Source organism: Dreissena polymorpha, chromosome 9 (assembly GCF_020536995.1).
Source record: "Dreissena polymorpha isolate Duluth1 chromosome 9, UMN_Dpol_1.0, whole genome shotgun sequence".
Taxonomy (NCBI): domain Eukaryota; kingdom Metazoa; phylum Mollusca; class Bivalvia; order Myida; family Dreissenidae; genus Dreissena; species Dreissena polymorpha.
Genome location: NC_068363.1, coordinates 17,090,610 through 17,104,087, shown reverse-complemented (window position 1 = coordinate 17,104,087; position 13,478 = coordinate 17,090,610). Strand labels below are relative to the sequence as shown.

The window sequence follows — 13,478 nt, the reverse complement described above, 5'->3', positions numbered from 1 at the left end:
TTGCAAGCATGTATATCATGCATGTGCGATGTGAGTCTAAATTTAGTTTTACGAAACATTTTAATTTCCTGCAACGATATCTTTTTATACGACACACAAACACCAACTCCAATCAAAATAAAAAGAAGAATGCGTCAGTTATTGGAGTAAAGTATTTACGAAATATCTTCGTCACAATCGGCTCGGGGCGCTAATTTGTTATTGCTGCATTTAATGAAATTCGTCTTCAATGTATAATTTTTCTTGCCATTTTGTGTTATTGTAACATATTTTATCAATATATTATAATTTAACACATATAAAATCGTGCCGTCCCTCTTAAAGAAGGAAAATCTATCGCAACTCTCACGATGTTAAATCTTGTGTATATTTTTAATTCTTTATTGGTAAAACAAGTTCTTTCGAAATTATTGACGAAATAAATTACAAACACATTGTTTTCTTACTTAGTTCTAGTGATGATAATCTGTTTATGTATATAAACTCTTTTGCATCAGGGGTGATTATTTTGTTCGTTTGTTTTAAAAGCTGCATGCATTTTTATGTAGGCAGTGGCTAGTCGTACTGCCCCGTACTACTAGACAAGAGGCTAGTCGTACGGCCCCGTATGGCTAGACAATAGGCTAGCCGTACAGCTCTGTACGTAAAGCCTTTCCTATGGAGATTGTCTAGCCGTACGTTTAACTAAACAAATCCATTTAAATGATCGTTTCAACTCTAGGCGTATGATAAAAAAAAACCTAAATGAATACATCGTCTACGTTTTCCACTGATCATTTGATTGAAAAAATAATAAAATAAACTTCCATGTAGGAGCTAGGATGTCTTTTATCATCACAATACATCTACCAAGTTATAACTTCTATAAATATATATGAACGAATATTTCCATGTAAATTTCGTTCCGACAGTAATTTGTTCCAAACTCTTTGCAAATCAAAATGACACATAAACGTTAACTTAAAATTGCTATAACACGAAGAATGATTGTTAGAATACAAATAAAACACCGAAGATCTATGAATTTATATATGTACTACAGTAAAGGAAACATTTAATACTTATGTCCTATTTGATAAATATTTATTTTTATGAAAATTTCCGCCATATCTGAGTAATGAGTAAAATCTCACATGTGCACATTTAATATTGCACTATTTGAAAGAGTTTTTCTATTTAATATAGATCAATCACGCAAAAATCTATCAATAAGTACTTTATTAATAAATATGTGGATAACATAAAATAACTTTGCAACTTGATGTAGGTATTATTTATGAAATATTTTCTATCTGCTGACAAGCCAATAGTTTATTTCAGCAAATATAAGAGATCTATATGCTGTGAACACAGCCAATACACAGGACAACATTTTTTGTAGGGGTGAATACAGAAGGATTAAACTAGAAGACGATGACATTAACGTACGTATGTTTCTTTTAAATATATGCCTCAAAATAGTAAAATAACTAGCAATTTGTAACGGAACTCAGAGACCTATACAAACGTTCAAATGTATATGTCAGAGATTAGTTTGAATGATTAGAATGGTTGAAAAAGATCGTGCCAGTATTTAAATCCCAATATACGATAACTTTGGGTGATATAAAATGTTCTTCCCCTGTCCTTTTGTTAAAGCGGGTATATACGATTTTTAATATGTGTTTAATTGTAATATATTAATAAAATATGTTACAATAACACAAAATAGGCAAGAAAAATTATACATTAAAGCCGAATGTCATAAAATGCAGCAAAGACAAATTAGCGCCTGAGCCGATTGTGACGTACATATTTTCCTACAATAACCGAAGCATTCGTCTTTGTATTAGGATCGGAGTTAGTGTTCGTGTGTCGTATGAATAGGTATCGTTGCAGGAATTCAAATAAACCGTTAAACTAAGTTTAGATTCACATCGTACATGTATGGTATACATGCTGGCGAATTCGGCTGTACAGCCGTTTTCAACTTCAGAATTAAATATCTGGCTTATTTCGCATTTTTCGACACATGTTCTTCTTAACTTTTATTTTAATTTATATGGAAATATATATATAATAAGTTTTGCACACATTTTATATAAATTCGTAAATATTTGACAAAATCGTATATACCCGCTTTAAACTTTGGCAGACCACGGACACTAGATTACACGGATAAGAAACGGGACCGTTACGCCAAATATTTTGTTGTGTCTAAGTCACTCGACCGTGTCGTAACTATCGATCTTTTATCGAAGCGCCGAGGTTATACATTTGATGTACCCACTCACGTATTTTGTTAAATTATAGTTTCATTTCTAGGCCGATTTTGACAAATGATATATCATTAGAAAGCTTACGTTACGTAGTTTTCAGAATATATATATATTTCGGCAGCCCGGCGAGTTATAACTTTAACTTTTGCAAATATCATACCGTTTTGGAGTTTTTAGAATCTAGATTTACGGTTGACATTTTCGTACTTTATACCGATTTGTAGCGTTTATATTTGGAGTTCAGTTTTAAAAATAACATCTTGCTTAGGAGAATAGAATTCTGTATATGATAGGAAATAAAATGGTTTAAAAATGAAAGCAAGTAAGGAATGAAGGCGGAAGAAAGTAGCGCGCGGTCCTAACGAACCGAACTGATGCTAAGGTCTTGGCGATTATGCTTTTGTTTAGGTACCGGCCATTGAATTTCCTTTGTCATGATTATTATATTTTTTATGGAATATATTGAAATATTTTGTTCTAGAGACACATCAATAAAGCTAAGTATTAATGAAGTTTAATAAATTAACGATTTCAGCTCTTAATTATAACACAGAAAGGGTGTTAATTTTATTATGAAACAGCGTATATAGCGGACCCTCTTGATTTTTTTCGGCTTTGCATACTTCAAATATAATGGGTGTCAAAACATTCATCGTTTGTTGTTTATTATCAAAAAGGTAATTATGTAAAATTATATGAAAGGTTATTAACCATACATTATCAATTAATTAAAATTATTTAAAGATTCTTGAAAATCACGGTCAACTGTCTATGCATGTATATTGAAATATCTTTATAAGTTATCAGAGTTATAAGTATATAGAATTCTAAATTATAACTCTGTATTATTTGTATTTTTCGGAAAGATTATTTAACCCCGTTGTGGTCAAATGAGAATGCTGTTTTTAATCATGTTGTTCCGTACACTACCATACACTCTTTATAGGACTACGAAATGACGGAGTTTTTTACCGGTACCGCTAGATACGTTAAATGTTAAGTATTAGATTTTTTAAATGTTTAAAATGTACATGTATAGGTATTAAGCACTTATAATTATTATGATTAAGCTGGCTGACATCTATGCAGTATTTAGTTTATGGCAATCTGTATGGGCAGATGACTATAAATGTTTTCAATACGCTACATATCTTATAAACGCAAAATTGAGTATTTGACGTTACATTACTCCAAAAAATGACCACTAATACCACGAGAAGACATGTAGGTATCATAAAAAGTGTAAACGGACCAGACATTGCCACCTGTGGTTAGGGACCAATATACAAGTATAGGTCCCTGCTGTGGCGTATGACACCATAGTGTTATTTAGTATTGGTCGGCACAGTATCTGATCATAACGAGATAATTGGTTTGTGCTGAACACAGGGGCAATAAAACCACAGATCTATCAATAAACAATATTATTAAGATATCTTTTATTGAACACCGCGATAAAAATGCTCAAACCACGGACTTTAGATTACACGGATAAGAAACATGGCAACATTCTCAGAATCATCACTGCTATATGTGTAATCACCTAACAATTCGTCTAAAAATAATTTATATATTTGAGTTGAAGACGATGTATTGTTGTATAAGTCTGAATAAACTATCTGTCTGCATGTCGAAATCTAAGCCGCCATCGTTCCAGTGAAAAAAATCTGATTTTGAATAGTTTGACATGATGCCCTGATATCAAAATACGAAATGACCCGCGTAACACCGACCGTGATTTTCAAGAATCTTTAATAAATTGATAATTTAAGGTAAATAACATTTCATATAATTATACATAATTACCTCGTTGATAATAAACAGCAAACGATGAATGTTTTGACACCCATTTTATTTCAAGTATGCATGCAAAGCCGAATAATATCGAGAGGGTCCGCTATATACGCTGTTTCATCATAAATTTAACACCCTTTCTGTGTTATAAACAAGAGCTGAAATCGTTAATTTATTAAGATTCATATATAATAAGCTATATTGATATGTTTCGTGAACAAAATACTACAATATATTCCATAAAAAATATAATAATATGGCAAAGGAAATTCAATGGCCGGTTTCTAAACAAAAGCATAATCGCCAAGACCGTAGCATCAGTTCAGTGCGTTAGGAACGCGCGCTACTTTCTTCCGCCTTCATTCCTTAATTACTTTCGTTTTTAAACAATGTTTTTCTATCGTATACAGAATTCTATTCTCCTAAGCAAGGTGTAATTTTTAAAATTGAACTCCAAATATAAACGCTACAAATTGGTATTAAGTACGAACATGTCAACCGTAAATCTAGATTCTAAAACTCCAAAACGGTATGATAATTGCAAAAGTTAAAGTTATAACTCGCCGGGCTGTTAAAATCAGAAGAAAAACTTAATATATATTTATATATCTGTTTACTACGTAAGCTTTCTAATGATATATAATTTGTCAAAATCGGCCGATAAATGAAACTATAATATAACAAAAGACGTGAGTGGGTACATCAAAATGTATAACCTCGGCGCTTCGCTGTACGCTAATTGTGAAAAATCGATAGCCACAACACGGTAAAACGCGCGGGGATAAAACATAAAATGTGTATTTCTTGTGTTTAACTCGATATAAATAAATTATTAACAACGGGAATATACTAACAGTTATATTTTTTGAAAGAGGAATTCATAAGCAACAAGATAACGTATAAACTAATAAAATCGGATGAATAGTTTTTGCATAAGATTGAATTTACTACAGTAGGGGTCAAATACTCGAATCATCTCCGGGCGCCATCATCTCCTATCAATATACACTCCGTGGGCAGACACACTGGGGTAATTTAGTTGATGAGCAAAAAATCATACACTATTTACGTCCTCTCCAACTCAAGCTTACACTATTATGTTAATTTTTAGCTTTAATTTTCGAACTGCTAACACTCAGTATCCCCATTTGAAGAATTAAAAAAAGACTTACAGATCTACAACAGAATTATCTGTGTGTAACCGTTTTGTTTTGGTTTTGACCCGGAAGATCAAATATTAGAACAAACTAGTACGATTGTGTTTACGTGCATAAAAGGTAATAATATCGTTAAGCATTAATCTTTGACTAGTTACATTATTATTTAAGCATATTGCACAAAACACTAAAGCAACATCAGTGTTAGCTAAAGAAACTTCAGCGTACGGTACAGTTTATATATGATCAGTCTGTGAACACTTCGTCTTCGATAAGTTCTTAGAAACTTGCGCGGGTAACAAAATCTCTTTGTTACATGTAAATTGCAATGATGTTAGTAATACCATATAAAATTGTTAATGATATGACATGGAATAGTTAGTTTACTTTTTGTAAGAACTAACTAGCTATTAGTAGAGCTCCATTGGACATGGTCGCCCATTGTCGGCTCGGGTACTACTTAAGATGCTGTCCGGTTATCTTGCGCAATTAAGGGTCAATTGGTTTTAAAATATGTTCTTTTATAGATTGACAACATAATATCTTAATTTATTATGATAATAAGAGGTTCGTGTGCTTATTAACACAAAAATATCTGATTAATTCAGTGCAGAACTGGACGATTTGATTTCAAATCAAACATGACTCACCTCATTTTCAAACTATCACAGTGTCCGGTAATCCACAGGCAGCAGTATCATAAAAAAAAAATTGCCCCCCCCCTAGGGGTTCCAGAGTGTTAAATGTACACCTATTGTGTATGGTTTAACTTTCCAACAACGAATATTGACAAAAAATAACAGTTTAAAAAAATACCCCTCTTATAGGTATTATATATATATACACAAGGTATGAAACGCACTATATGCCTATGGCTGAAAGATTGTGGAACACTGGACGTGACCTTTTTCATCGAAAATACACATGTTCCCATGCAGTTGCCGACAAAAAGCAACTGGATTCGTTTTAAGACAGTAAAAGCAACGAGATTACACTACTAACCGATCTCCTGCACGGCTAATAACTTTAATATTCATTAAATTCGACTTCATGTCTGTGTTTTGCTGTCATATTTTGTCGATTGAATGCTCGGTTCTAAAACACCATATCATTGGCCAACACAATGAGAACAACCAACCAGATGACGCGTTATAAAATTAAAATGGTGTACATGTGTAGAAACACCGAGTGACATATAGCATGAAAGTCAAAGGGGGGGTGGGGGTATGGTCCCGGGGGGGGGGGGGGGGGGGGGGGGGGGGGGGGGGGGGGGGAGGGGGCGGGTGGTGATCTTACGCACTTGGTGTAATGACCTCATTCAGGCAAAATGGTAGACATATGGTGTCAAGTTAGTGACAAAATACATTCCAGAAAAGTTATTTAAAAAATCATTTTGTAAAACCATTCAAATTTAATGTTGATTAACACTTTCCCCCATAAGAAGCCAAGTGAAAATGGCTTTTCAACCGACATCAAACCAGAACAGCCTGCAAGTAACTCACAGTCTGTTCAGGTTTTATGCTGTTTGCTGCTCATCAGTATCGAAGGGTTAGAAATGAAGCCTTTCAAACTTGTATTTAGTAATAAAGGTATTTAATGAAATTAAACTTACTATGGAATTACAAATGCGTCAAAATACGTATCTAAGTGTAGGGTTAATAGCTGTACTTCGGTTTCTTTGATGATGGTGGTGGTATTCTGTTGACTGTAGCAAAATAAACATGAAAATTTTAAATTAATTGATTTCTAGAGTGAAAAAAAATGTTTATGCATATTAGGTCTAATTTTGCCACGATAATGCTTCCATAGTTTACAGAAAATATCAAAACTATGCCATTGCGCATGCGGAGATCATACCAAATGTGGTTTGACAGAATGGTGGGAAATAATGACAATGTCCTCTGATGCGATATATTTTCAATGGCCAATAAAACCATAACTAATCGGACATTGTGCAATGGAATGCTAAATTACACGCTGGATTTATGAATTCTTAATTTAAAGTATGAAAACGCAAATGACTGCATGGAATTTGTGATTCATGTCGAATTTATCGTAAGTAGGTCAGTGTTTACGATACATGTACAATGTATAGGGATAACACAACCGGTGTTAAAATGTAATGATCAAATTTTATTTTGCATGGAATACGTACCTTTTAAATCCGTTAATTCTTAAAAATGTGAAATTCCATCTTTCATCACTAAAGCAAATCATGATTCGTCGTCTGCGAAATTCGCAAACTGCTAAATGCGCAAGATTACCGGACGCGCAAGATTACAGGATTTAACTGTACATGTACACGTACCCGGTCGATATAAGACTGTACCTGAGTTGTATTTCTGCCTAAAATCCGATGTCGTTAAACACGCTACTGATTACCTAAAATGATTTTGTTTATCTTAAACAAACTTCTCTTCAAACAAAAACTGGATCAACTTGCTTTTTATGCTCCCCCAAAATTTATTTTGGGGGGAGCATATAGTTGCGGTCTGTCCGTCCGTGCACAATTTTTGTCTGTGCTATTTCTCAGCAACTAATGACCGGAATTCAATGAAACTTTATGGGAAGCTTCACTACCAAGAGGAGATGTGCATAATATCAGCGGGTTCTGGTCGGATGATTTTTTAACAGAGTTATGGCCCTTTGAAATTTTCTACAAAAATTTTCTTGTACCCCCAACTTCTGTGCCCTCAAGACGTTTCTTTTTATCTGAATATATAGTGCTATATTTTGACCAAAAGAACCTTTGGGGAGCATCGACCGTCTCCGACAGTTTCTTGTTTAGTATGAGTTTCAATAATATAGAGACCATTTAACAGACAATTGGCATAAATGTGAAAGTAATTAATTTAAAAAAAAAAGCTTACAACAAGCCATTTTGCGTGAAAATTTCCCGTGTACGTTTTAGTATATTTACCGTACCCGGGGTACAAGTAAGTGTACTTAAGAGTACCCATGGTACATGTAAGTAGTACTCTAGCCGACAATGACCAATCGTGCATTAGTAGACTGATAAAAATATTCTCTGACTTCAGTGTGGTTCCAAAGTCATTCCGTAGTTTTGGCATAGCTCTTCTGGTTGAGGACTACAGTTTGTCAACCAGTTCCAGATAATCAGCAATTCCGTTTAATTTGTATTTAATTTTCCATAATGTCTCAAAAACAACAAAATGATAAGTGTCTATGGTAAACATTATTAGGTAAAGGAATAAATAAAGTTTTGGAAAGAAAGCTTTTATATTATGCTTACAGGGGGGATAAATGCAGCAAAAAGTTAACCAGAACTGATTGAATGAGTTGTGTTTTGAAATGTGTATATGGATACAGTGTTTTTAGCTCACCTGATTGCTCAGGTGAGCTTTTGTGACTGTTCTTTGTCTGTCTTCCGTCCGTCCGTCGTCCACATTTGGTTTGTTAACACTCTAGGGCCACATTTCATGTCCGATCTTCATGAAACTTGGTCAGAAGATTTGTCCCAATGATATCTCGATCAAGTTCAAATTTGGGTCATGCTGGATCAAAAACTAGGTCACTAGGTAAAAAAAACCAACCTTGTAAACACTGTAGAAGTCACATTTCATGCCCAATCTTTATGTAACTTTGTCAAAATGTTTCCTAAATGATATGTTGATCGAGATCAAAAGTGGTTCCGGTCTGTTGAAAAACATGGCCGCCGTTGGGGGGGGGGGGCAGTTTTCCTTATTTGGCTATAGAGAAACCTTGTAAACACACTAGAAGTCACAATTTTTGCCCAATCATCATGAAAGTTGGTCAAAACATTGGTTTTATTGATATCTCGGATAAGTTCGAAAATGGTCCAGAGCGGTGAAAACACATGGCCTCCAGTGGGCAGGGCATTTTTCTGTATATCGTCGCTGTCGTTCTCAAACCTCGTAGCTCCAAAATTTTCAAAATATTTTTTCGTCTTTCCGAATATATGAAGTCTGGCGCGTGTTTTGTGCTATATCTTGTAGCTCTACGCCAATCAGAGCCCTTGAAAAAGCCATGTGACAAAATGTTGTAGAATGATTGTTGGCTTTTTTCCCGGCAGAAATCGTAGCGACGCCATTTCACCTATAGGTACGTCATTTCGTTTGGACAAATTTGATAAAAACGTGTTTATCAAAAAAATTATTTGCAAATACGAGGTTTCCTATCAGGACGAATTGTGGTGACAAAATATTGTAGCTACCATGTCTGACTGTCAGTATGACTTATCAGTATGACTTATGCGTCTACGGCTTATACCGTATTTTGCAGCTTCATTTGTTTGGTATATTTACAGGATTTCAATTTCTAAAACATCGTTATAAAAAAATGAGACGTTTTTTTCTCTCTCCTGAAAAGTTGGCATTTTGTAGCTACGAGGTTTGAGAACGACAGCGACGATATGTATACAGTCCAACCTGCCCGAGCGACCGCCTGTTAATAGCGACCAACAGTCAATAACGACCACACCGATTTCCTCCCGAACGATTTCACTATTGAACCTGCGAATAAAGCCCACCTGTGAACAAAGACCAACGACCACCCTTTTACATTCCCAAATCTCCATTTTGATAGCTTACAACGACCACTGCAATCATAAAAATCAAGGATTTTGCAACTTTCAAATAACAAAATGGCCGCCAGGACGCTGCGTAGTCACGTGATACACATCTTACCAGTGGACTCGTCGGTCGCTATGGAAATATTGGCAAGTGACAGTTTATTGCACTCGATAGCAGTTGTTTGTTTATTTAACATGCATTGCTAATTGGTAGTCGCCTGCTTCTTTTATGCATTTGACAGTTTGTCAAAAGTGTAAAAATTTGCCTTTGTATTTAAGTGACTCGCGATTAACGTACTAATTGTCGAAAATATCAAAGACAAATTTGGGGCTTTCATAAACTTATTTAGAAAATTAACGGTTTCATATCATTTACGATGCCTATTAAAGACAAATATTTTATAGTCATTCTTTTCTTAAATTTCTCCTTAATAAGACGTTCATAGATTATAGAAAAGTAAATTGTCAGTTCAAGTTAACCATCATGGCTTCCAAGTGTAAGTTCTTGACGTTGGAAGAACGCGTTAAGGTCATAAGTTTGTTAGGTAAAGGACACATTTGTAGACAAGTGGCTAGTGATCTTGGTGTAGGAAAAACTCAAATTCAGAGCATTTTAAAGCGTAAACATGTTGGTTTGTATTGTGCTGTATTGTGCTGTTTTGTACTGTTTGGGCAATCGGTCACTTGCCTTAAATAAAGGACCAACTAATTGTTTTTAATGAAAATTCAATACTGCTCCAGCAGCTGGAGTTTCACTTCTTTATATGAGATTATGGACGAATTCGTGTAGAACGTAAACTGTGAAAATAAACGCCCTAAGCGTGAGTCGGAATTCGCGTCAGTGAATGACTTAGTGCATAAGTGTAGAAAGTGTTGTAACATGTAATAAATATACAAATGTAAAACAAAACTGTGTTTTCAATCCTTTATTTCATTATACATGCATAAGTATTCAAACATTTAAACAATAGAGCACATACATAGATAAGGTACCTGTTAAAAAACTACTAGCATATTTTGCAAAGTTTCGATCGACCCTGCGAATAAAGACCACCTGTGAACAAAGACCACAACGACCAAATCCCTTGAGTGGTCTTTATTGACAGGTTGGACTGTATAGTGAAAACATGCGAACACTCTAGAAGTCACATTTTTGGCCCAATTTTCATGAAATTCGGTCAGAACATTTGTTTCCTTGATATGAGAGTTGATTTCGAAAATGGTTCCGGTCAGTTGAATAACATGGCTGCCGGGGGGGGGGCAGTTTTCTTATATTTGTATTGTAAAAAAATCTTGTGAACACTCTAGAAATCACTTTTTTTGCCCAATCATCATGAAACTTGGTAAAAAGATTGGTTTTATATATATCACATAATTATTGCCCTTAGATTGTCCAAATTTTCATTATATTATACAAAATCCTTGTAAACACTCTAGAGGTCACAATTTTGTTTCAGATTTTATGAATCTTGGTCATAATATTTATTTTTTTAAGCAAAGTTTGATGTTTGGTAAGGGGGGGTCAACTCAAAATATAGGTCACCAGGTCAAATCTTAAAAAAACAAAAACACTCCACATGCAAGAGTTTTGGTTCAATAATAATGAAACTTGACCAGTTTGTCTGGACAATATCTAGGTCAAGTTGGACGTTTGGTAAAGATTGAATGAACCGACTCCTGTCAAGAGAGCGAACTAGGGCCATCTTGGCCCTCTTGTTTTTCACCGTTTTGGGAATGGGGCCGGGTCCCTTTGAATTGGGAAAATTTGCGTTGTTTTGACTAAAATTGGGAAATTAGTGTTGTTGTTGTTTGCTAAAAAATGCTTCAAAATTGAGGATACAAGTGTGTCCAGTATTATATTTACTAAGGTTGAACTTAATATATGGATGGGAGATGTACACAATTTTTTTTTTTTGTAAACCTTTCATTGGGAATTTTTAGCCTCCCTTTGGGAAAAATATATACTTTCCTTTGGGAATGGGTCCGGTTACCGGACCTGATTTTGAATGAAAAAAAACACTGGGATATGGAAGTCTTTTTTATTTTCAAATACATTTTTTGCTGATTGAAAACAAATGCCATGACAATGTTTTTAAATACTTATTCTGTAAGTTGAATGATTTTTAATAATTTTCCGAATGGTGAACTTTTATTGGCTATTTTTGACAAAAAACTGCATAATGCCATCTGAGCTAAGGCCAAAATAAAAATTGGTCCGTTTCTGGTCTCCTTGGAAAAAAAACCAGGGTCGGTACATAGGGATTTTATTTATTTATTAATTTTTTGTGGGACGGGGGGTACTTAAATGGAAGGCTACTTAAGCTTTTAATAAGAAATAAATGTATATATATGCTTTGTTTGCTTGATATTACATCTTATATGAACGAAAATGACAACTTTTTTTTTCTGGCGACCCCAATAAAATGTTGAGGGTCGGCGCCGATTCATGAGACACAGTCAGGCCACCGGAAACGGACCTATTTGTTATTTTGCCTAACCTGTCATCATACAAAATAAATTTTACCCTAATTTTTACATCTTCTCACATTGACACTTAATCAGGAAAGAAATTATAGTAGTCAAAAGAATTAACGTTTTTTGCCGGGTGATTCTAAACTTGTTGACTGACTGTACTGGTTAGCAAGTATTTGTCAGACAGCAGTATGAACTCGACATTTAATTTATTTCATGTATTCTAACGTTTAAACACAATTTTCTTTATCACATGCTTGCAGAAGCTTTTTTTCTTGAACTTGACATCAGCAAATCCTTAAGAGGCAAGTATTATGGTTAAGCCTTTGCATGCTGGGAAATTTGTCGTCTGCTGAATTTGTAAAATTAGCATTTTCTTTGATTTTTTTCAAAGAATACTATCAGAATAGCAAACAGTTTGGATCCTGATGAGACGCCACATTCTGTGGCGTCTCATCTGGATCCAAACTGTTTGCAAAGGCCTTCACAATTCGGTTCCCGCACTCAAATGGTTAAGCAATTGCACTGTTTACAAATTTTGTGGCAATGAAAAGTCTCCTCCGCGCAGGGATATTTATAGCCTGGGTATGCACAAAAGAAGTCCCCTAAATGAAACACGACTTGTGTGCTTGTGACTTTCCTTCGTCTAGACTACTACATTAGATCAGATCTCAATTATTTTACTTACAACCATTTATTTAACCAGAAACTGATGTGAGAAACAGGCATACACTTTTTAAATTATTGATTTTGAACATTAAAACTCAGCACACTTTGTTGTATGAATAAACATGTTTCTTTACAGATCTTTGGTGTAAACAAGAATATCTTTTTCAAGGGAGAACCCAAACAGTGAATTTATAAGGTAAAATGAGATTTGTTTCAATTTCATTAAAATTATAGCTAGGTACATAATGCAAGCAATTCAGATAACAGTATTCAACAAAGTGTGTTTTAAATGTCAATTAATCAATAATTTAAATAATGTGTGTGTGTTGACCACATCAGTTGTTGGTTATGTCAAAGGTTTAAAGAAAATTAATTCAGATCTGCTCTATTGAGGCAATAAAAATAAAACCTGAAGCACACATGTTGGGTTTCATTAAAGGATTTCTTTTTTGTATGCGCATGGTATCAATATCCCTGAGTATAAGTCACTAGGATGAAATTTATAAATATTTCAATCTTAAACAAGTATCCTTGCCTTTATACAAATTGCTGATGTCAACTTGAAGAATACAAGTG

The 13,478-nt window shown here is 34.4% G+C and overlaps 1 protein-coding gene across 3 annotated transcripts in view; it reads left to right on the top strand.

The window, feature by feature from the left end:
* Window positions 1–5,219: 5,219 nt before the first annotated feature.
* LOC127844354 (DDB1- and CUL4-associated factor 11-like) overlaps window positions 5,220–13,478 on the top strand; it is a 53,987-nt gene continuing 45,728 nt past the window's right edge. The window contains exon 1 of one of the 3 annotated variants that reach the window (XM_052374479.1): window positions 5,220–5,329. The gene's annotated coding sequence lies outside the window, so the exon portion shown is untranslated. Of the gene's footprint in view, window positions 5,330–5,483; window positions 5,505–13,078; window positions 13,099–13,478 lie in introns of those variants that run through there. The other 2 variants (XM_052374482.1, XM_052374481.1) reach the window with 2 other exon arrangements.